This window comes from Carica papaya, chromosome 3 (assembly GCF_054855325.1).
Source record: "Carica papaya isolate Zhongbai chromosome 3, ASM5485532v1, whole genome shotgun sequence".
In the NCBI taxonomy this organism is placed as follows: Eukaryota; Viridiplantae; Streptophyta; class Magnoliopsida; order Brassicales; family Caricaceae; genus Carica; species Carica papaya.
In genome coordinates, this window is record NC_142311.1 from 10570741 (window position 1) to 10595447 (window position 24707).

Sequence of the window (24707 nt, forward strand, 5' to 3'; positions counted from 1 at the left end):
CATTTAAAGGAGACGGAGTTTGTTCAGCTGGTCCAGGGAAACATGATGATGTCGAAATATGCTCATAAGTTCTTATAGCTGGGTCGATACTCCCCTGAGACATTGATGGATGAGGGCAGAAAGGCCAGGAGGTTCCAGTGGGGCCTCCGCCCAGAGATCAAGCGGCACTTATTGGTACTAGAGCTTAAGATATATTCAGCCGTTCTGGCAAAGGCGTAGATCGTGGAGGGGAGTTTCAACACCCTTTCCTAATCAGCAGGGAGTCATAGACCCTCAGCTCCACCCCGCAGACTAGTTCGTACTGCGCCTGTCCAACAAAATAAAAGGCCCAGATCGGCGATCCAGGCCCCCCATCAAGCTCCGCAGCACGTGGCAAGATTTGTCAGCACTGCGGTAGGAATCACGGGGACCGACCATGCTATCGCCTCAACAACACCTGTCGCATATGTGGTAGTGCCCAACACTATGCGAGATAGTGCCTGAGGAACCAGAACCAAGGAAGACTTCCTTTTCAGGGCAGGGTTTATAACCTCACACAGCAGGATGCCGATGCCGACCCGGACGTGGTACAGGGTATGCACATTATCTGTGACCATATTGCTCATGTTTTATTTGACACTGGTGCATCGCATTCATTTTTTTCACATGTTTTCGCATCCAAACTTAATATATCACCTGATAAACTTGATTTAATGTTGTTTATGTCTACTGCTGGGGGTGAAACACTATTAGGGAAAGTTGTCTACAGGGCTTGTGTCGTGGAGATAGCAAATAGAAAATTGAGTGTAGACTTAATAAGGTTAGACACGAGGGATTTTGATGTAATTTTAGGGATAGATTGGCTAGCGGCATATCACGCCACCATAGATTGCTTTAACAAGAAGGTTGTATTTAATCCTCCTAATGGGGAGCAATTTACAAATTAATAAAACTATTTGATACTTATTCCTTGATGGCAAGTTTCCTTAATTTTCAAGTACTTTAACCTTGCTATTTTCTCTAACTAGGCAAGCCCATGAAGGAAATTTGTATTCAAGAGATTCTGGTAGTTTGAGATTTTTCAAATGTGTTTTCGGATGAACTGCCCGGACTGCCAGTGGACAGGGAAGTTGAGTTCACTATAGATCTACAACCAGGCACCCAGCCCATTTCAGTTGCTCCTTACCGCATGAGCCGCGTTGAGATGGAAGAGCTGAGGAAATAGATCACTGAATTGCAAGATAGTGGTTTTATTAGACACAATGTATCTCATTGGGGTGCCGGAGTCACGTTTGCCAGAAAGAAAGATGGAACGTTGAGACTGTGTATTGATTACAATGGATTGAACAAGGTCACAATTAAGAACAAATATCCCCTTCCCAGAATTGACGATCTCTTCGATTAGCTGCAGGGTGCACAGGTCTTCTCCAAAATAGACCTGCGATCAGGTTACCATCAGGTGAAAATAAGAACAGAAGACATCCTCAAAACGAACTTTTGAATCAGGTACGGACACTATGAGTTCCTGGTCATGCCATTTGGGCTAACCAACGCCTCGGCCATCTTTATGAATCTGATGAACAGGGTCTTTAGAGAATTCTTGGATCAATTTGTTATTGTGTTCATCAATGACATCTTGGTCTACTCAAAAAGCAGAGAAGAGCATGCTCATCATCTAGCCCAAGTTTTGCAGGTCCTCAGAAAAAAGAAGCTATATGCAAAGTTGAGTAAGTGTGGATTCTGGCTTGAGCAGACCGCCTTCCTAGGACACATCATATCGAAGAAATGAGTATCAGTAAATCTCGAAAAGGTTGAAGCGGTACTTGGTTGGGAGAAGTTGACATCAGTTAAGGAGATCCGTAGCTTCTTGGGAATGACAGGTTGTTACAGCATGTTCGTTGAGGGATTCTCTAGTCTAACAGCTCCCCTAACCCGACTCACAAAGAAGAATGCCAAGTTTGAGTAGAATGATAACTGTGAGAGAAGTTTTTCGGAATTAAAGGAGTGACTGACCACTGCACCAGTACTGGCCTTACTGAGTGGATTGGGGGGATATACAGTTTATAGTGATGCCTCTTATCTAGGCCTGGGTTGTGTCCTGATGCAGCATGGGAAGGTTATAACCTATGGGTCCAGACAGTTAAAGAATCATGAGAAGAATTACCCCACCCATGACTTGGAACTTGCCGCAATCATAAACGCCTTGAAAACTTGGTGCCATTATTTATACGGAGAGACCTTCCAGATCTATACCGATTATAAGAGTCTGAAGCACATATTCACCCAAAAGGATCTCAACATGCGTCAGAGAAGGTGGATGGAACTCCTTAAGGACTATGATTGTGATATCTTGTATCATCCAGGTAAGGGCAACGTGGTGGCAGATGCCCTCAGCAGGAAAAATGCAGGTATCTTAGCCCATTTAATAGTTTCAGAACGCAGGCAAATTGGGGCCACACAACAGGTTCGGCTTCAGGACCTGAAGAGAGTCGCATGTTTGGGTCGTCTGATCGTCCAGCCCGAGTTAATATAGAGAATAAGGGAAGCCCAGTCAATCGACCGCCCTAGTAGCCCGCAAGAATGATGCAGAACAGGGAGCGAGCTCAGAATTCCAAGTCTTTACAGATGGGTTACTCCGGTTTCAGGACAGAGTGTGTGTCCCAGACGACAGTTAGTTAAAGAGAGATATCATGACATAATCCCACAGCTTGAAGTTTTTCATGCATCCCGGAAGCACCAAAATATCCCAAAGCATGCGACCCCGATTTTGGTGGAATGGGATGAAGAGGGACATAGTTGACTTTGTATCTAAATGCTTGGTATGTCAGCAAGTTAAGGCAGAGTATCAACGCCCAGACGGGTTACTTCAACCCTTACCGATCCCGGAGTGGAAGTGGGAACATATCGCCATGGACTTCGTAACGGGATTATCCAAGGCACGTTCAGGACATGACGCCATCTGAGTAATTGTTGACCGGCTTACCAAGTCTTCCTACTTCCTAGCTATCAGGATGACCGATCCCTTGGACAAGTTGGTAAGAATGTATATCCGGAAAATAGTCAGATTGCATAGAGTTCCAGTGACAGTGGTATCCGACAGGGACCCCAGGTTTACTTCTCGGTTTTAGAGTAGCTTTCAGCAGGCCATGGGAACAAAGCTATCTCTCAGTACTACTTTCCATCCTCAGACTGATGGACAGTCAGAAAGGACAATCCGTACACTTGAGGATATTCTTCGAGCTTACGTCCTTGACTTTAGGGGCCATTGGAACGATCATCTACCTCTGATAGAATTTGCCTACAACAACAACTGCCAAGCGAGCATTGGTATAGCTCCGTATGAGGCGTTATATGGGCGCCCATGCAGATCACGGATCTGTTGGGAAGAAGTGGGCAACAGAAAATTATTCGGTCTGGAGTTGATAGAGGAGACCACGTCTAAAATAGTTAAAATAAAAAAGAATATTCAGACGGCTCAGAGCAGACAAAAAAGTTATGCGGACACTTGGAGGAGAGATTTAGCGTTTGAATAAGGCGACCGGGTGTTCTTTAAGGTCACTCATTTCAAAGGAATTAGTAGGTTCGGCAGGAGGAGAAAACTGAACCCCTGATTTATTGGACCATATGAAGTCTTAGATAAGATTGGTACTGCCGCCTACAGACTAGCACTGCCTCCAGAGCTCTCCAAGGTCCACAATGTGTTCCATGTATCCATGCTACGTAAGTACAACCCGGACCCCTCTCATGTCTTGGCTCATGAACCACTTCCATTCCAAGAGAACTTATCTTATGAGGAAGTACCAATCGGTATCACGGACCGAAAGAGCAGAATACTCCGCAACTGGGAAATATCATTTGTAAAGGTAGTGTGGTAGAACTACTCGCCAAAGGAGGCTACCTGGGAGCTAGAATCAGACTTTAGAGCCCAGTATCCCCATTTGTTCGACCAAGAGTAAGAGACAAATTTGGGGGACCAAATTTCTTTAAGTAGGGGAGAGTTGTAATACTCAAAAATTTTTCTTTTATTTTATTTTAATTTTATTAGAATTTTGTCTAATTTTGTTTTATTTTAAAAATTAATGTATAAGGTTTTAATTTAATTTAATTTAATTTAATAGAAATAAAAAGAATAATAATAATAAAATGAGGTAAAATTATTTTTGGGATTTAATTGAATTTGATTTTAGAAAAAAGGGGTGAAAATTTAAATTCTGGGGGTATTTTTGAAAAGAAAATAAAAAATCGGGGGTTAAAACGCAATTTAGAAAAATAGCATCATGTCAGCAGCCGCGTCAGCAGTCCCGGCCAACCAGGAGACGCTGCGTGGCAGGGATGCTGATGCGGGAAGCCACGCGAGACGGAGACACGTGAGCGATCCACGTGCACGCGATCGGACGGCCTAGATCCGTTCCTGCGCGTACGGACGACCCAAATCAAAAGCGCTCATGGACGGCCCAGATCTCACGCGTGCGGACGGCCCAGATTTGATCACGCACGGACGACCCAGATCGCATCACGATGGACGGTCTAGATTTATTTCTAATTTAATCGCGATCGGATGGTTCAAATTAAATCATGATCGAAGGCTCAGATTAAAAGGAGAAGGTTATAAATAATCACATCCACACCCAACCCCAAATCCTAGCTGCTAGAACCCTCGCCGGAGAAGACGACCCAGCCACCGGAGGAACCGGTCACCACCACCCGTCATCGCACCGGAGGATTTTCCGGCTGTCAAAAGAGGTAAAATTTCTCCCATTGGGTTGTTTTTCGATGTTGAACTTCCCTGTGGCCAAATTGGAGCCAAACCACCGGCCAATTGGCCGGAGAACGTCGCCGAAGTCCAGCAGTGCTGCCACAGGTTTCCTCAGTTTTTGCCTCCAATGAGGCCATTCTCGGTTCCCGTTCGATGTAATTTTTATACCACTGTGACCACCGTCCTTTTCTCTACAGGTTGACCGGAGCAAAATACCAAATCGCAACTCGCGCTGGAGGAGCCGCCGCACCCGAGAGCTTCGCCGCCGGTAAATCTCAGTTATCTAGAATTTTTTGGCCCACTGAGGGCTCTAGGGGTGTTTTATCACAGGAACTAATGCAAGTTTGGCCAAATTCAGCCGAAAACGGCCAGAAACGGCCAACTCGAGGCGGATCGCCGCCATGGGCGGCGGCGCCATCGCTGGAGCATGTCGAAGCCGCCGTGGGCGGTGGTGCCGTCACTGGAGCACATCGAAGTCGCCGTGCCGAAATTTCAAAATTGGCCGAAAAGGCCCTGGGTCTGATTTGGGTTATTTTGGGGACATATGCAGGTACCAGAAGTGTGTTTCAATTTTCGGAAAAAAAAATTCAGGGAATCTAGGGACTGCCCGTATGCGCAGTGAGAACTCGATTTCAAACTCCGAAACAAGTAAGGATCCCTCACCCTATTTCCTATAACGGCATTAAAGCTTAATAAATGATAAAACGGTATTTTATGAATTAATAGATATGTATAATTAATTAATTAAAATGTGATATTAGTCATTACCTAGTAAATTAAGCGAATTGGTCATGAAAAAACTACACTGATAAGGAGGACAAGTCATTAAAGCTTTTACCATGTTTGGTTTATCCATAAGTAGCATAAAAGCTTTTGTTTCTGAAGGGGATCTAATCCCATACGAGAAACATCTTGATATAGCTCTTTTGCTGAAGCAGACGTTTTTATAATTGTTTATATTTCCTTTACTGAATTTGAAATAGTTCGAACTTCAGCCAAATATTCTTCTTCATAGACTGTTGTCAAACATCTCATTTTCTTTCGCCTTAAAGACTCTTGCACCTCTTGTTCGAACTCTGAAGTAGGAGTTTCGGGTGTTGGAGCCTCACATGAACTATCTAGACCATGAAAATTAAAATTACCACTTAAATCTTGGGTAATAAGTGTCTCACTTGTAGCATCTAGACCATGTTCATCACCATTCCTCGTCCTTTGTCTTCGAGGGTTTAGAGATGTCTCAATTGTAGACCCACTAGCTATATCCTTTCCATACATTTCTAACATTTTCTCATAATTTTGCATGCGTTTGTTTTTCAATTTCGTCGCTTCAAGTTGAGTCTAACATGAATAACTATTTTAATATTTGAACAATATAAAAAATGACAAACAACATATGATAAAGTAAGAGATTTACCTTTATTAGTTACTCCCAAACTTCCTCTTCTGCTTCGAATTGTTCAGTTGTTGAATTCCAGGTAAAACCACTCATTCCATTTTTGAAAACATCATAATATTTTGAGAATTGTATTTTTAAATTTTTTATACGGTTGTGTATACGCTCTTTATCAATGTGTAGATCTGGAAATGCATTCTTCACTTCTTTACGTACATAATCAATAGTGTGTGATGTGAATGTCCCACCCGATCTACGACCACCCATATGTTGATCATAAAACGAGTTTTCTAGGACGTCATCCATATGATCTGACGAGTGGATCATTTTACTTCCTATGTATGCATTTCTGTTCCTCTTAGCCATTGTTTAAAACACATATGAAAACATCAAATATAATTATATACAAAAAAATATAATATGATTACAACAAAATAAATTCCAAATTGTAGCATTCAATTAAAATATTTAAGTTACACAAATATCATAAGTCATACAGTTGTCATATACCATACAAACATCATAAATTACACAAAATATAATCAACCCACATATCAGTTGCTATTGCATTCCTAATTGCTTCGCCTTTTCTCATTTCTTCAGTACTGTCCCTAGAGTTATAAATACTTCATTCGTCTAAATAAATGTTTCAGAGTTCTTCATTAACCTCTTGAAAAATTTCATTAGTTTGATCCTCTCCCAATAAATAATTATGCAAAACGCAACAAGCAAATTTAATGGTATTAACAGTCTTAATCCGATAATAAGGTTCAGTCGAGGTTTGGATAATTGAAAAATGTTTCTTTAGAACTCCAAATGCACGTTCAATCGCATTACACAATGAAGCATGTCGTAGATTAAATAGCTCACGAGCATTGTGTGGTGGATTCCTAGAGTATTCACTTAAATGGTAGTGTTCACCTCTATATGGTGTAATTAGTCCACCCCGTAACATGAACCCAACATCGACAAGGTAAAACTTACCTATAAGCAATAAACAAATTAAGTTATAATATTTTTCTTCAAAAATATACATTACATATCGAAGTTAAATATATTTTAATTACCTTTGGGAATTACTAAGGATCATCAACTCTGTTTAATGCATCTATTATTATTCTTGAATCTGAAGAGATCCCCTCCCACCCAGCTAAGACGTATAACAATTTCAAATCAAATGTACAAGCTACTTACAGGTTTTGGGTGGGGAAATCTTTTCTCCCGCGAAACTGTGGAGCATTTTTTTTAGACACTTTAACATGTACATGCGTTCTGTCAATCGCATCAATACAATCCTGAAATTAATTATTAACTAATTAATTAAACATGCACTCATGTTAAAATAATTAATTAAGCGTATATAACTTATAGATATACCTTAAAAAATGGAAAGAATATGGGATTATTGGTTATTTCCGGAGGCACTTGTGATCCATTTGGCAGATTAATGAATATATCGGCCATATGTACTATACATCGTAACACATTGTAAAAATGACGACTTATTGTCTCTCCCGATCGTCGAAAAATCCAAGATATGACTCGATTTCTCTCATTATGTCCTAATAAGTAAAGTGTCTTAAATAATTGTTCTTCTACAGTTGCACGAACAGTATGCTTAAGTCCACCATCTATAACTAGTAAATGACATAAATTCATAAAAGACGAAACTCTCATCCTAATTATGTGACGACAAAAATAACTTGATAACAAACCTTGAGTTTTCTCTCCCTCTAGTCTTAGTTCATGAGTAAGCCTATAATTTATCTCGCGCCTTTTATGAACTACTAGCCCATGAAGTATGATAACCTGGCATAGTAAAATAACTACACGTCTCAAAATATCTATATTTCTTATCTAATGTGTGAACAGAAACGATACCAAATGCTTGAAACAAAAAGAAACAATGAGTTTAATTATTTCAAATCAAAGCAAGTCATAGTATACATTTTAATCAACACACACTTTCGCCTGTTTGGGGAATAAATTTTTGGTAATATTTATTTAACCTCATCATATGTTAACAGAGTTCCCTAATAGCATTTAGCATTTATTCTTTCCTCCAGTCACAGATGTCATTTTCTACGAAAATTTCTATGATGTCTTGGAGGCATTTTGTGTAACGGCCCCGGAATTTTAAAATGAATTGTATATTAAAAATATCAAATGCGGAAGCGAAGTCAAAAATTGGATTAACATCCCTTACACTAAAACCAAAAACGTGCTTACAAAATATAAAAGATCAACTACCTAAAGGAGAAACTTGAAAGTAAAAGCTACGAATATGACTATGGAGTCTTTAGGTGTCCCCTTCGTCGTCCTCCTGCGGAACTGGCTCGGGAACAATGTCTTCCTGATATGAAATGATTAAATAAGAAATGAGCTACACTAGCCCAGTAAAGACATCACGATATCTCACCGTCACGGAGGTAAAGGTGGGTAGAAAATACAAAAAGACCAATGGAGTATAATTTACAACAAATCTTTTTATCAATAATAAAACCTTTACCATTCACTTACCTCGGTGAAATTCATAAAACAATATACGAAAGCAATAACATCATAATCATCATGAAATCATATATAAACTGTATAACATAATACTTATCAAGCCTTTCGTAATTCAATCGTTACACAATATATTTTCCTCATTTACTAGCCCACTAGTATCCATGGGGATCCATAGGGGTCCCGCTACCCGTTAACCCTTAACACTTGAAATCATATTCCAGGGCCGTCCCCATACCCCGTCCGGTATGGGCGCCAAAACTATAAACCTCATTACCCCATCTGGTATGAGGGTGAAACGGGCCATCCCCATATCCCGTCCGGTATGGGCGCCAAAACACATAAGATCTTCATACCCCGTCCGGTATGGGAGACCACAATCCCGGTAGGGTTCCCTACGGACCCGGTCCGTCCACCATCTCCCAGGATATCTAGTCAGGCTGACCACATTATGCAATTACCCATTTACATAACCTTTCATTCCCCTTTTCCTCAGTCAGCATCATCAATTCACACACAAACAAGCAAAACAGTAATTTATGACAAACAAGACAACATACAACATCGGTTTCTCAGTCATTCAACCCATAATCAATAAAACAGTAAAATATGCACACGAAACTATGAAATGAAAACATCAGACCTCATACTGCATTTAAAACTGTAAAATAGGCCAAATAACAGTTAACCGACAAACACACTAGACTCGGGCTCCATTAGCGACCTTAAGCAATTTCACACATTCGTTGATTCATGAAATACCGTTTTTATCATTTATTGAACTTTAATACCGTGATAGGAAATAGGGTGAGGGGTCCTTACTCGTTTCGGGGTCCGAACACGGCTTCACAGTGCGCCTACAGGCTATCCCTAATTTTTCCTTAATTTTTCCCGGGGAGCTGAAACGCACTACTAGTACCTGCACGTGTTCCAAAAAAATCCCAAATTAGGCACAGGGCCCCTTTCGGCCAATATCACAATTCTGGCACGGCGGCTCCGCCGTGCTCCGGCGACGGTGCCGCCGCAAGCGGCGGCAATTCGCCTCGATTTGGCCGTTTTCGGCCACACTTGCATCGATCCTTGCAATTAAACAACTCTAGGGCCCTCGGGGGGCAAAAAAATTACGGAAAACCGAAGCTTACCGGCGGTGGTGCACTCGGGTGCGGCGGCTCTCCGGTAAAGTTCGTGTTTTGGTGATTCGGCTCCGATCAACCTGTAGAGAAAAGAATGGTGATCACGGTGATATAAAAATTGCATTAAACGGAGGCCGGGAAGGGCCTCATCGGAGGCAAAAACTGGGGAGGGGCGCGGCGGCGGCGCTGGGTTTCGGCCGTCTTTTTCGGCTGTTTGGCCAGGATTTTGGCTCTGATTTGGCCACAGGGGAAATCAGCGTAGAAAAACGAGTCGGGGGTATGAAATTTACCTCGATCGGCGGTCGGAAATCCCTCCGGTGCGGCGGCGGATGGCGGCGGCCGGCTTCTGGTTCGTCTTCTCCAGCGAGGGCAGGCGGTTAGGGTTTTGTGGTCTGGTGTGGGGGTCTTATTTATACCATTTTGCCTTTTGATCTCAGCTGTCCATTTTGATTTAATCTGGGCTGTCCGTTTTTGATTGAATCTGGGCCGTCCGTGCGATTGCATCTGGACCGTCCGATTGCACGGTTGATCTGGGCCGTCCGATCGCGCATACGCAGATCGCCAACGTGGCCCGTCCCGGATCGACGTGGTCTTGCCACGTGGCAGGTCCCGATTGGTCGGGACTACTGACTGGGTCTGCTGACGTGGCTGCTGACGTGGCCCCCCCCTTTTTTTTTTTTTCTTCTTCAATTTCCCGGGCGCTACATTTTGCCTTGGAGGCATTATGTTATTGAAGTGTGTGAAGACTCGAAGTTGAAGACATCAGAGTGGAGAAGAGAAAAAAGAAAAAAGGGAGATAGATACATTAGTATTCAATGAACAATTTCATCTCAATAATACAAACTAAAAAAAAACTGATAAATTTAAAAAGAAAAGAAAAGAATTCACGAATATGTGGCAAGAGCATATGAAAGAATCAAATCAAAAACTATTCTAAAGACATGAAGAAACTTGAAGTTAATGACATTGTAGTAGAAATGAGACAGAGAAAAAGAGAGATTAATAAGTTAGTGCTCACAAACAATTTTATCTTAATGACATAAAAAAATAAGAAAGACAATAACATATGCAAGAATATATACATGCATTAATAACATATGCAAGAACCAGTGGAAAAGAGAAAGGGAAAAATGGAGATAGATACGTTAGGATTAAAAGAATAATTATATCTCAATGGAACAAAATAAAACAATGATAAATTTGAAAATAAAAGAAAAATAGTCACATACCCACTGTAACAGCATATGGAAGAACCAAAATCAATTACTTCTTTTGAGATGTGGAGAAACTCAAAGTTGAAAAGAGAAAAGAAAAAGGGGGATAGATATGTTAGGATTTAACTAACAATTTCATGTTAGTGATACAAAATGAACGCAATGATAAATTTGATTTTTGGTAAACAGGAAATCATTTTTTGGCATTATCAAAAAAATTTCTACTTTGTTTTTGGCAAACTGTTCTGCCAATAATTCTGATTTTTGGCAATACATTCTTTGTGCACGAAAGTTCATATAAATAAAACAAGACAACATAAGTAAAATTCATTTGAAAATCCATACTTGATTAAATAGGAGGATAAAAATTTCTACTAGTTTTTATAAAGTTTAGGATGCACTTTTTTAATTATGGTTAGAACATATTAGTTTTGACAAAAGCCCATCCCAACCTCCAATTCATTTCGGTGAAGCTAAGGCTTACTAATCTAAAGATGTGTTTAGCTTAGTAGACCACCTTCAAGTAAAATATCAGGGAGTCCAAGAGCAAAAACATAATTTAACACACAAGCTGCCAAACAATTTTACTACTAAAGCGGTTGCAGTGAGCCTATCTAACTACTCGAATTGTACGTGTAATTATCCCAAGATAATGCGTTTATTAGAATTGTACATCAATCCAACAAAAGAAATCTGTTAGACATGTAAAAAAGTTATGGTATTACAAGACTTGGTATCATTTGCTGCATTTATCTTATGGAACCATGATTTATAAGCAAAAGAGCCAAACCCTATTTTTCTTATGTGCTTTTCTATTTCTTTTCTTGGATAGAGCATTTAAAACTGAATCCACCATTCCTATGCTTGAAAATCAGCAAGCAAAAACAAAATAGAAGCTCTTTAGTTAAAAATGTGGCATGGGAAGAAGAAACAAAGGGCAATATTTGATCTAGTGAGGAGACAGTTTCAATACCGAAATTATCAACAAGATATTAGGTGCTCGAATTTCTATAAAAAGATCTCAGAGGCTCAGAGGGACTAGTTGTAGCTACGGATTTGGTTTTCCTTGTTGCAATAGAGAACTATAGGGTCTAGGAAGAGCTATATAAAGAGAGGCATCAACATTGTTACATTATTGGTTACCCTACTCAATTATTTCACATGATGGATGGAGAAGAAAACTTGAATAGATTCAAAAGTTCTCTTCCCATCATCTGTCTGATAGCATTTGATAGACCAAGCTGGAGAATTTTGAAAAATGTGGTGGAATCCCATGATTTTGTTTTTGTTCTTGTGAACTACACCTGAGAATATATGGAGTTCTGTAATTGGTGACCATTCATGGCACTACAGTTTTTGAAATCATGTTTGGAAATCCAGTTTAGTTTAGCTAGAATTGTTTCAATTGCACTTAGAATTTCTTATGACTTCGATTATTATTATAATATTATAGTAAATTTTCATCATTTATTAGTTGAAGTAAGTATAAATTCTTTTAAAAAAGAAAAGGTTAATTTGTTCTAAAAATAACCTTATTTTTTTAACATGAATAATCAAATCAAGAGCATGTTGAGATTGTTCTTCTCTTATTGAGAGACAAGAAAAAGGAAGAGGGAGAAACTGAGAAAGAAAAGAAAAAATTTATGTGCTTGGACTGCTCAAAAAGGAAAATCAACTCATGAACAGCTCAAGCACTAATTTACCTTGCAATTCCCCTATAAATTTTTATTTGATTATCCTTTGTTTCCAAATAAATATGAGTATTATGATATGATTGATTGATTTAATAGTTAAAAAAATGTTAATTCTTGTCTGGTTTATATATAATGACAGATTATCCTTTTGGCATAGTTTTCTTTTCTTTAAAAAAAAGGCAGAGGAAAAAGACATGAGCAAATCATATCTTGATTGAAAAACAAAGGTGGAAGACAAACCCGACTGAGATTATAATTTCACTCTATTAAACTCTACTGTTCATCTCACCCTCACTCACAGATATAGGCTATTACAGAAATAAATACATCCAAATCAAAGAAAAAACAAAAGAAATACAAGAAAATCAAAGAAAAAATAAACAAAATTGATGCTGGAAAAATCAAAGAAAAAAATACAAAAATATTTACCGATTGAGAAGGTGAAAAACACAAATTAGAAGTCGAATCAATGAACTAACTTTTGGAAGCAATCAAAGAAGAAGAACAAGAAAAAAATCGGTCGGAGAAGAAGAAGACCTATCCTACATGCGTCCGGCTTGAGTGAGGAAGATGAGAAATTAGGGTTTTTAGTTGTCAGGATAAATATGAAATTAATTAAATTAGATGGGGGTATAATGGGAAACAAATATTATGTCGGTCAGATACCACAAATTCGGTGGTTTAAAAAATCATCCCAAAATTTGTCATTCAAATACCATTTGTTACCATTGGAAGTTGAAACAAACACGATTTTTTAACGCCCATGAAATACCATACATTAAATTCCTACCACTCACCATGATCCAAACAAGGTGTAAGGTGCTAACAAATGACTTCTTATGCTCCATTTGATTAAGCCAATTAAGAATTTGAATGAAAACCTTTTAAAGTTGTTAATTGATTTAGATTTGAGATTCTAAAACAATTCCCTCACCCCCTTGTTGATTAATAAAGCAAATCTTATTTACAACGTGATAGATCCTACTACACAAAATTTTATTATATTCTTAAGTGATTGAGGTGGTTTATAAGACCTTTGGTATTCGTTAAATTGAGGTAATTAGAACTTTATCATGTTGTATTTGTATTTCTTAAGCGTCTTAACAAAAAAGTGACTCACTCGTGTAAGTGGGCTTATAAGAATCTCATTTAAGGACCTTTGTTTAGAATTTCTCCATTATAGACTCCAAAACCATAGGTTATAATTGATTATTTTTGTAGAGTTGTTGATGCAAACAAGGCTAAAAATACTCAAGATACTCAAAAAGCATCAGAAGGTGACTTGGAGAAAATTTCAAATGATGTAAACACAAATACAGTTCTAAACCTGAAAAGTTTTAGTGGACCAGTAACAAGATTAAAGGCAAAGAAGCTTAAAGAGTTGCTCCAAGTTTTTACTCAAAAACATGTAGATGATGGGCTGGCCAATTATAGAAAGTTTAAATATGAGCTTTTTGAACAGCCCAAATTCGTAACTTTAATTGGATTTAAGTGATTTTGGATATTTTGGGCTTTTTTGAGTCTTATTGATAATGGATGAATCAGCCTTGTGTATGGGCTGGATTAGTTGAGTTATTTTAAGTATTTTGGATTGTTTTATTTTAGTTTGAGTTAATTAAGCCCATATAGTTAAGTATAACTCATTTTGGGCTTAAGTCTTGTCTTAGTGTTATTACAAGAATGAGTCCATAACTATATGGTGCCACAAACAATTAGTGGTGTTGGTTAAGAAGGATTGGAGTTACAAGGAGTTACATAACAATTACATGCCTATAATTAGCGTAGTTATTATTGGAGTTACAATTGTAATTACCACATAATTAACCTAGTTATTGTGGGAGTTACAATTGTAGTTATTGTATTATTAATTTCTTTGGCTATAAATACCAAATGAACTCTTCTTTGTAGACATCAAGAGTTGTAATCAAACATTTCAGAATTGAGTTGAGAACGTTTTGACTTTTTTTTTCACTTTATGCACAAGGTGTTGATTTGGAATACAATTGTTATCACTTGTATTTCAATTTTGATTTCCTATTTCAATTGTTCTTGGTGCTTGTTTGGATTGGGTTCAAGGGATATCATTTATCTTTCTTGGGTTCTCTTTAACTTCTACCATTTGGGTGATTGAACAAATTTGATTCTTTTTTTACTTATGATCTAAATTCTGTTCTAAACCGATTGAAGAGTTCTAAGGTTCAAGCAAGGGTCTTGGGGTTCCGCATCATTTGGTATCAGAGCATTAGTCTATCCTTATTTTGTTGTCTTTATTTTCATTATTTCTTACAAAAAAAAGAGAAAAATTTGCATTCAGCAAAAGAAAAAAAAAATCATATTAGCCTAATTTGCTTAATTGTGCAGAACACATTTCCACATATTCTACTTTGTGTAATTGACACAGCTGCTGTTATTTCCCTTTTATTTATCTCATATAACATTCAAATACATTTAAAATTTAAAAGAATAACTCGTTTCAAGTCTGTTTATTTGGTTGAGATTGTTTGTGTAATTTTTGGGGCTGTTTGGAAACAACTCACCTCAATTGAGTTTGTTTTCATCCAAAACTATTTGTTTCACTTAATTTGAGTATTTTAGGTGATAATTTGTGGTTCTATTAGATAATTACAAGTTTCGTGCATTAAATTCCATATTCACCATTTTTTTTTCTTGCATTTTTAGTTTTCAGTTAATATTTCTACTCATTTGCTTCTTATTACATCTTGAGGTAATAATATTAATTCGTTGTTGCCTAATTAATATAAAAATCATCATACACTTATTTCTATATCAAGTGTGTGCTCTTCATTGTTTAGATTGTTCTAGTTTGCTTTTAGAGTTGAATTCGTGTATCTTGTTTCTTTAGAAATTCTTTGTTATCTCTAATTAAAATTGAGTACATAGTGATAATTAATTGTTGTTTGAATTGGCCATTTTGTATAAAGTTATAAAAGATTGCTTGAGTGTTAAAAAGCAAGAGAGTGTGAGCTCAAAAGAGGGTAAAAGCCAAAATTGAGTAAAACACGAGTGCCTATACTACAAGAGTAAACACGTGAGGGAGTGATTTGTGAGGTTGCAATATATTTTATTTATCATTAAATTTTAAGATTTGAAGATAGAGCCACAAGGGAGTGAAAAAACATCAAAAGATCAAGAATTCATTCTCAAAGCAATACAACAACAATTTGAGAGGATTCAACTAGCTATTGGCAACATGAATGAGAAACTAAAGAAACAACAACGTGAGTTACGTTCCATGAGAAGGGAAGCTTCCCAAACCAGTCCAGAGGCAAAAAGACTTCCAACACCACCTTTTGATGAGGAACTGGAGGAAGAATTTGATGACCAAGCTACTTTGGTCAATAAAGGTCGAAATTATGGTAGGGGTCGAAACAATCTTGATAAAAACATTGGGAGCATCAAAATGAAAATCCCATCATTTCTAGGCAAAAATGATCCGAATGCTTATCTCGAATGGGAGTGCAAGGTGGAGCTTATTTTTTAGTGCCACAATTATTTGGAGGAGAAAAAGATAAAGTTTGCGGCTGTGGAGTTTGGAGAGTATGCCATTGTGTGGTGAGATCAACTCATCACAAGTAAAAGGAGAAATAGAGAGAGATTTATTTCCACTTGGGTCGAAGTGAAGGCTATCATGAGAAGGCGTTTTGTTCCTACTCACTACTATAGGGACTTACATCAAAAATTGCAAGGCCTTATACAAGGGAACAAGAGTATAGAAGACTGCTACAAAGAGATGGAGATAGCCATGATAAGGGCTAATATTGAAGAGGATAGGGAAGCTATTATGACAAGGTTCTTAAATAACCTTAACAAATACATAACCATTGTAGAGCTTTAACATTTTGTGGAGATTGATGATATGGTGCACATGGCTATAAAGATTGAAAGACAATTAAAGAGAAAGGGGAACACAAGGTAAGCCAACACTTACTTGGCCCAAAATTCCAATTGGAGACCGAATTGGAGGGGAGATAACAAGGTTGTCCAATTCAAAAGAGATGATAAAACCAAGCCAAAAGATGCTAATGATAATAAAAACAAAGGTATTTCTAACTCCCAAACTCCTATGAATAGAGATATCAAGTGTTTCAGATGCTTGGGTTTTGGTCATATTGCATCTCAATGCCCAAATAAAAGGGTAATGGTGATGCGTGATGATGGTGTTAAAACGGATGATAAAAATGATGTGGAGGATGAAATGCCTCCTTTGGAGGATTGTAGTGATGGGAAAACGCCTATAGAAGGTAGATTGTTAGTTTCTAGACATGCTTTGAATATGCAAGTAAGGAATAATAATGAGGGGGTTAAGTTCCAAAGAGAGAACATTTTTCATTATAGATGTCTAGTGAATGGAAAATTGTGTAGCATGATTATTGATGGGGGTAGTTGTGTAAATGTGGCTAGTACCTTATTTGTTGATAAACTGGGTTTGGAAACTACAAAACATCCTAAACCTTATAAGCTGTAATGGCTTAACAATAGTGGGGAGGTGAGAGTTAATAAGCAAGTGAGGGTGCCTTTTACTATTGGGAAGTATAGTGATGAGGTGATATGTGATGTAGTTCCTATGCAAGCTAGTCATATTTTGCTGGGTAGACCATGGCAATGGGAAATAGGAGAGTGATGCATGATGGGTATCTCAATAGGTACATGGTAGGAAAAGAGGGCAAAAAGTATACTCTTCTTCCTTTAACCCCTAAACAAGTTTTTGAAGACCAAATGCAACTTGAAAAGTCTCATTATGAATTCGCACAAAGAGAGACCGAGAGAAAAAGAAAAGAAAAAGAAAAAGAGAAAAGAAAATTAGAGTGGAAAAATGAAGATCAAAAGGAAAAAGAAAGAGATGCATTCGACCATAGAAAAGAATGAGGGAAAGAAAATGAGTTTTTATGTTAAAATGAGAGATGTGAGGAAAGCTTTATTTTCTAACAAGCCAATTATTGTACTCATGTACAAGGAAGCTTGTTTCTCAACTAACGACCTTGACCCTTATTTGCCAATGTTGTGGTTGAAATTTTACAGGAATTTAGCGATGTTTTTTCCGATGATCTACCTCAAGGTTTACCACCTTTGAGAGGGATTGAGCATCAAATTGACTTCATTCCCCGGGCTGCCATACCAAATAGACTAGCCTATATGAACAATCCCAAAGAGACTAAAGAGCTTCAAAGGCAAGTGGAAGAGCTCTTACAAAAGGGGCATATTCGAGAAAGTTTAAGTCCATGCGCAGTGCCCGTCTTATTAGTACCCAAAAAAGATGGTAGTTGGCGTATGTGTGTTGATTGTAGAGCCGTCAACAAAATAACGAAAAAATATCGACACCCAATACCTCGACTTGATGATATGTTAGATGAGTTGCATGGTGCTTGTGTATTTTCAAAAATTAATCTTAAAAGTAGTTATCACCAAATAAGAATGAAACCAGGAGATGAATGGAAAACTGCTTTTAAAACAAAACAGTGGTTATATGAGTGGTTGGTTATGCCATTTGGCTTAACTAATGCGCCAAGTACTTTCATGCATTTAATGAACTATGTTTTACGTGAATTTATTAGAAAGTTTGTGGTTGTCTACTTCGACGATATTCTTATGTATAGCAAATATATTGATGAGCATTTCATGCATTTGAGGCAAGTGTTTGACACATTGCGCAAATTTCAACTATATGCTAACATGAAGAAATGTGCATTTTGCATTGATCACATCATTTTCTTAGGATATGTCGTGAGTGTAGAAGGAATCGAGGTAGACAGTGAAAAGGTAAAGGCTATTCAAGAGTGGCCGACACCTAAAAGTGTAAGTGAGGTGCGTAGTTTTCATGGTTTGATAAATTTCTATAGGAGATTTGTAGAAGATTTTAGTGTCGTTGCTGCCTCTTTAACTGTAATCATGAAAAAATATAAGGGGTTTGTTTAGGGAAAAGAACAAGAACATGCGTTTTCCTTACTGAAAGAAAAGTTATGTAATACACCTTTATTAAGATTGCCTAATTTTGATTCAACTTTTGAAATTGAATGTGATGCCTCTGGGCTTGGGATAGGTGCTGTTCTTATGCAGGATAAAAGACCCATTGCTTACTTCAGTGAGAAGCTCAATGGTGCACAATTGAATTATTCCACCTATGACAAAGAGTTTTATGCTTTGGTAAGAGCATTAGAGACATGGCAACATTATTTGTTACCAAAAGAATTTGTTATTCACAATAATCATGAATCTTTGAGACATTTGAAAGGGCAAGGCAAGCTTAATAAAGGACATGCAAAATGGGTAGAATTCATAGAGTCCTTCCCATATGTGATCCAATATAAGCAAGAAAAAGAAAATGTGGTAGCTGATGCACTTTCAAGAAGGTACAGTCTTATCTCAACTTTTTCTACAAAATTGTTAGGATTTGAGCATTTCAAAGAGTTATATGTTCATGATAGTGATTTTTCAAATGTTTATATGGCTTGTGAACATGCGGTATTTCAAGACTTTTATAGGCATGATGGTTCTCTATTTAAAAAGGGAAAATTATGTGTGCCTAATAGTTCTATTAGAGAGTTGCTTGTTCGTGAAGCACATAGTGGTGGTTTAATGGGACATTTTGGAATTGGCAAAACTTTGAGCATTTTACATGAACATTTCTTTTGGCCCAATATGCGCAAACATGTTGAAAAAATTTGTGCGCAGTGCATCTCATGTAGGCAAGCTAAGACTAGAGTTCAACCACATGGATTATATATGCCATTACTCATTCCTACACATCCTTGGGTTGATATTTTTATGGACTTTTTGTTGAGTTTGCCTAGGATTAGAAAAGGCCGAGACTCAATATTTGTTGTTGTTGATCGTTTTTCCAAAATGACACACTTTATACCATGTCAAAAAACAGATGATGTCACACACATAGCGGATTTGTTTTTCCACGAAGTTGTTAGAATGCATGGCATTCCTACAACCATTGTGTTCGATAGGGATGTTAAGTTTTTAAGCCACTTTTGGCGAGTTTTGTGGTCCAAACTTGGGACCAAACTTTTATTTTCTACTACTTCACATCCACAAACGAATGGTCAAATTGAAGTAGTAAATAGAACACTTGGTACATTATTACGTGCTTTAATTGGAAGGAATGTTAAAACTTGAGAAGATATGCTACCATTTGTTGAATTTGCTTATAATCGGAGTATACATTCTTCTACTGGGTTTTTTCCTTTTGAAATTGTGTATGGTTTTAATCCCTTAACTCCACTTGATTTGTTGCCTATTCCTATAAGTGACATTTCTAATTTGGATGGACATAAGAAATCAAAAATAGTTAAAGCAATTCATGAAAAAGCAAGGCAGAACATTGAAAAGAAAAATAAACAAGTAGCATCCCATGTCAATAATGGAAGGCACAAGATTTCATTTGAAGCCGGAGATTGGGTGTGGGTTCATATGCACAAGGAACGATTTTCATCAAAATAGAAATCTAAGTTGGATGCTCGTGGGGATGGTCTATTTCAAATCATAGCCAAAATCAATGAAAATGCCTACAAAGTGGACCTACCAGGTGAGTATAGTATTTTGGTTACATTTAACATATCTGATTTATCCCCTTTTAAAATTGATGCAAGAATTGATTCGAGGACAAATCCTTTTAAGGGGAGGGAGAATGATGCAAACAAGGCTAAAAACATTCAAGATACTTAAAGAGCATAAGAAGGTGACTTGGAGCAAATTTCAAATGATATAAACACAAATACAATTCCAAACCTAAAAAGTTTCAGCAGACCAGTAACAAGATCAAAGGCAAAGAAGCTTAAAAAGTTGCTCCAAGTTTTTACTCAAAAACATGTGGATGATGGACTGGCCAATTGTGGAAAATTCAAATATGAGCTTTTTAAACAGTTCAAATTCGTAACTTTAATTGAATTTAAGTGATTTGGGATAATTTGGGCTTGTTTGAGTCTTATTGATAATGGATGAATAAGCCTTGTATATGGGCTGGATTTGTTGAGTTGTTTTAAGTATTTTAGATTGTTTTATTTTAGTTTGAGTTAATTAAGCCCATATAGTTAAGTATAACTCATTTTGGGATTAAGTCTTGTCTTAGTGTTATTACAAGAATGAGTCCATAACTATAAGGTGCCACAAACAATTAGTGCTGTTAGTTAAGAAGATTGGAGTTACATAACAATTACATGCCTATAATTAGCGTAGTTATTATTGAAGTTACAATTGTAATTACCACATAATTAACCTAGTTATTGTGGGAGTTACAATTGTAGTTATTGTATTGTAACTTATCATTGATTTCTTTGGCTATAAATACCAAATGAACTCTTCTTTGTAGACATCAAGAGTTGTAATTAAATATTTCAGAATTGAGTTGAGAGCGTTTTGGCTTTCTTTTCACTTTATGCACAAGGTGTTGATTTGGAATACAATTGTTATTACTTGTATTTTAATTTTGATTTCCTATTTCAATTGTTCTTGGTGCTTGTTTAAATTGGGTTCAAGGGATATCATTTATCTTTCTTGGGTTCTCTTTAACTTCTACCATTTGGGTGATTGAACAAATTTGATTCTTTTTTTATTTATGATTTAAATTCCGTTCTAAACCGATTGAAGAGTTCTAAGGTTCAAGCAAAAGTCTTGGGGTTCTGCATCAGTTGTACTTTTTATTATGGACATACTTATATTGATCTTAGACCCTTTAATAATATTGTTAATTTTTGCATATGTCTCCTAATTGGTTCCAATTATTACTTTTTATTCACCTCAAGACTTACCTTCTTATGTTAAAAGAGGATTGTCCCTTATAATATGCTCAACATAGTACTTTTCTCAACTTTCCTTGAATTAAAGTTTTCTAAACGATTATTTAGTATAACATAAAACTAGTTGATTAGTACCTAGTTTAACTTCATCGGCTCCTCAAGATGACATTCTATATCTTAGTTGTAACACCTAAATTTAATTTTAGTGTAATTTAAAATTAATTTATAAATATAATTTTTTAATTTTAATTTTAATTTAGTGTAAAAATAAAGAAAATTTAATGGGAGATGAAATTGAAAATAATTTTGGAAAAAATAGGTGAAAATTTTGGTTTTATGGATATTTTTGAAAGAAAAATTTAAAACTGGGGGTCAAAATATAATTAAAAAAACTTGTGCCATGTAGGATGCTCGGTCAGTAGCCCCGGCAAACCAGAACGCGTCGCGTGGCAACGGACACTAATGCAGTGCCACGCAGAAGGCCATGCGGGCGATCCGCGTGCCCATGATCGAACGGCCTAAATATGTTCTCGCGCACACGGACGGCCTGGACACGTTCCCTCCCCAAACGTGATTGGACGACCAAATTTAAATGCAATCAACGGTCCAGAACTGCTTCCTATTTAAACGCGATCAGACGGTCTAGATTAGATCGCGATGGACGGTTCAGATTCACTCTCTATTTAATCGCGATCAAACGGTACAGATCAAATGCGATGGATGGTCTAGATTAAAAGGGGACGAGTATAAATAATCCCCTTCACACCAAACCCTAACCCTAGCTGTCACTCGCTGCCGCGCCGGAGCCCTTTTCGATAGCCAAAAGAGGTAAAACTTTTCTCATTTACTTAGAATTCAATTTTAAACACCCCCACGGCCAAATCGGAGATAAAAAACCGGCAGATTGGCTGGAAACCGCGGGCAAAGCCCGACGATGCCGCTGCAGGAAATTTCACAAAATGCTTCGAATGAGGCCCTTCACGATTCCTATTATGCATAATTTTTCCACCATTGTGATCATCGTTTCTTTCTCTACAACTCGACCAGAGCAAAACATCCAACTGCAACATAAGCCGGAGGAGTCGCCGCATCGGAGAGCCCCGCCACCGGTGAGTTTCGAATGCATGTATTGTTTGATTTATGTGATTACCATTGAATTGAAAATAGAGACTGAAAAAAAATGGAAAATTATCTGATTAAGTGAATGGATGAAACGGTAGCCTTACTGGATATCCTAGGAGATGATGAATGGACCGAGTACAATAGGGAACCCTACGTGAACATTGTCTCATACTGGATGGGGTATCGAGAATTAGTAATTTGGCGCTCATACCGGATGAGGTATGGAGACTGCTTGCTTCACCCTCATACCGGATGAGGTATTGAGGTTTAGTAATTTGGCACTCATACTAGACGAGGTATGAGGACGACCCGTTAATTGAGAGTGTTAAAGAAAATGGTTCACGCGTAGCAGGGACATTCCTATGAACCCTCATGGGTACCAACAGGTTGATGGAAAGGAACAGTTATTGTTTGATTTATTTAATATGGATTTATAATGTGTGTATGTCATCAATTGCATATGAAATCATGATAAGTGCTATGTTATTGTCTCTATAGGTTGTTTTTATAAATCTTACTGTGGTAAGTTGACAGTAAATAATTTTATTATTAATAAATGTATTTGTCTAATTAAGTGCTCCATTAGTTATTTTAACTTTCTATCAAGCTTCATTTCTGTGTCAGTGAGTAGCGTGATATTCTTACTGGTTAGTGTAGCTCATTCCTTATTTAACCATTTCAGATCAAGAGAACCAGGATCCAGAGCCCAATTCGCAAGAGGGCTGCGGTAGGATGCTAATTTTATTTTATTTTACGTTTATTTTCTTAATTTTTTGTATTTTCTTCAAACGGGTAATTCTCATAGCACTATTTAGTACTTTAAGTCGTTGTGTAAGAAATGTAAACCCTAACTAATCATTTTGCTTCCGCACTTAGGTTATTATTTATTTTCTTTGAATTTCCAGGGTTGTTACACTTGGTACCAGAGCCGTGTTCCTTGAACCAAAAAATAATGAATTGTCACTCAACCATTCCTTATGAATGCAGGTACAGATAGATGAGGAGAGGAAGACCCCCACTAAACTGAGCAGCCCGGGAGGGTTTGCTTAGAGAGGATGTTGACTGGTCATTTGAGATGGTGAAGAGACTCATTGCTGGCCAGCAGGCCCGGGAGGAAAGGAGAGAGCTACCTAACCCTCCCCCGCTGCCACAGATTGAGCCACCCCTATAGCGGAAGGATCCTGAGTCACCCCGATATGACCCTGCTCCTCCACAATACCACCCGGCACCACCACAGTATGATTTGTTGCCCCAACTACCATCACTCGGCACCACCACGGTACAATCTGGTGCCTCCATCATATTATCAAGTATCACTGTCAGGCCATCCAGTTCATCCTGAGCACTGTCCAGTCACTCATCCACAGGACCTAGCTTCTCTCATGATGGACCTAGGATACATAGAAAGGTATAAAAGACTAAATTCATCTACTTTTACAGGAGGATCCTACTTTGAAGAGACTGAGTTCTGGTTAGCTGAGATAGAGAAGGCCTTCAAGACCCTTGGGGTGATTCTCGAACAGAATGTCATCATTACTACCTACATGCTAGTAGGAGAAGTAGACCGATGGTGGCAACTCAAGCAGACCACCCTGCTCTTTTCAGTCACTTGGGAACAGTTCCTGATGGTTTTTTATGCAAAGTACCTTCCAGAGCATCTCCGACATCTAAAGAAGATGGAGTTTGCACACTTGGTCTATGAGGACATGACTATATCAGAATATGTTCGCAAGTTCCTAGAGTTGGGTTGATGTTCTCATGAGAGCATGATGGATAAAAATAGGAAAACTAGAAGGTTTGAGTGGGGTCTCCGTCCTGAGATCAGACAGCAGTTGTTTGTGCTCGAGCTCAGTACTTATTCAAATGTTCTGGCCAATGCACAGTTAGCGAAGAGAAGCTTTCGCACCTTCCCTCAAGCAGTAGGGAACCTTAGGTCCTCAGCCTCACATCGTAGACCAACATCTATTGCACTTATTCTATAGAACAAGAGACCCAGGTTGATGACTCAAGCTCCCCCTCAGGTTCCAGCAGCAGGACACAGCAAGATCTGTCAGCATTGTGGCAAGGATCATGGGGACTGACCCTATTATCGCCTCAACAACACCTGGGAGTATGTGTTTTTGATTGATACTGGTGCATCGCATTT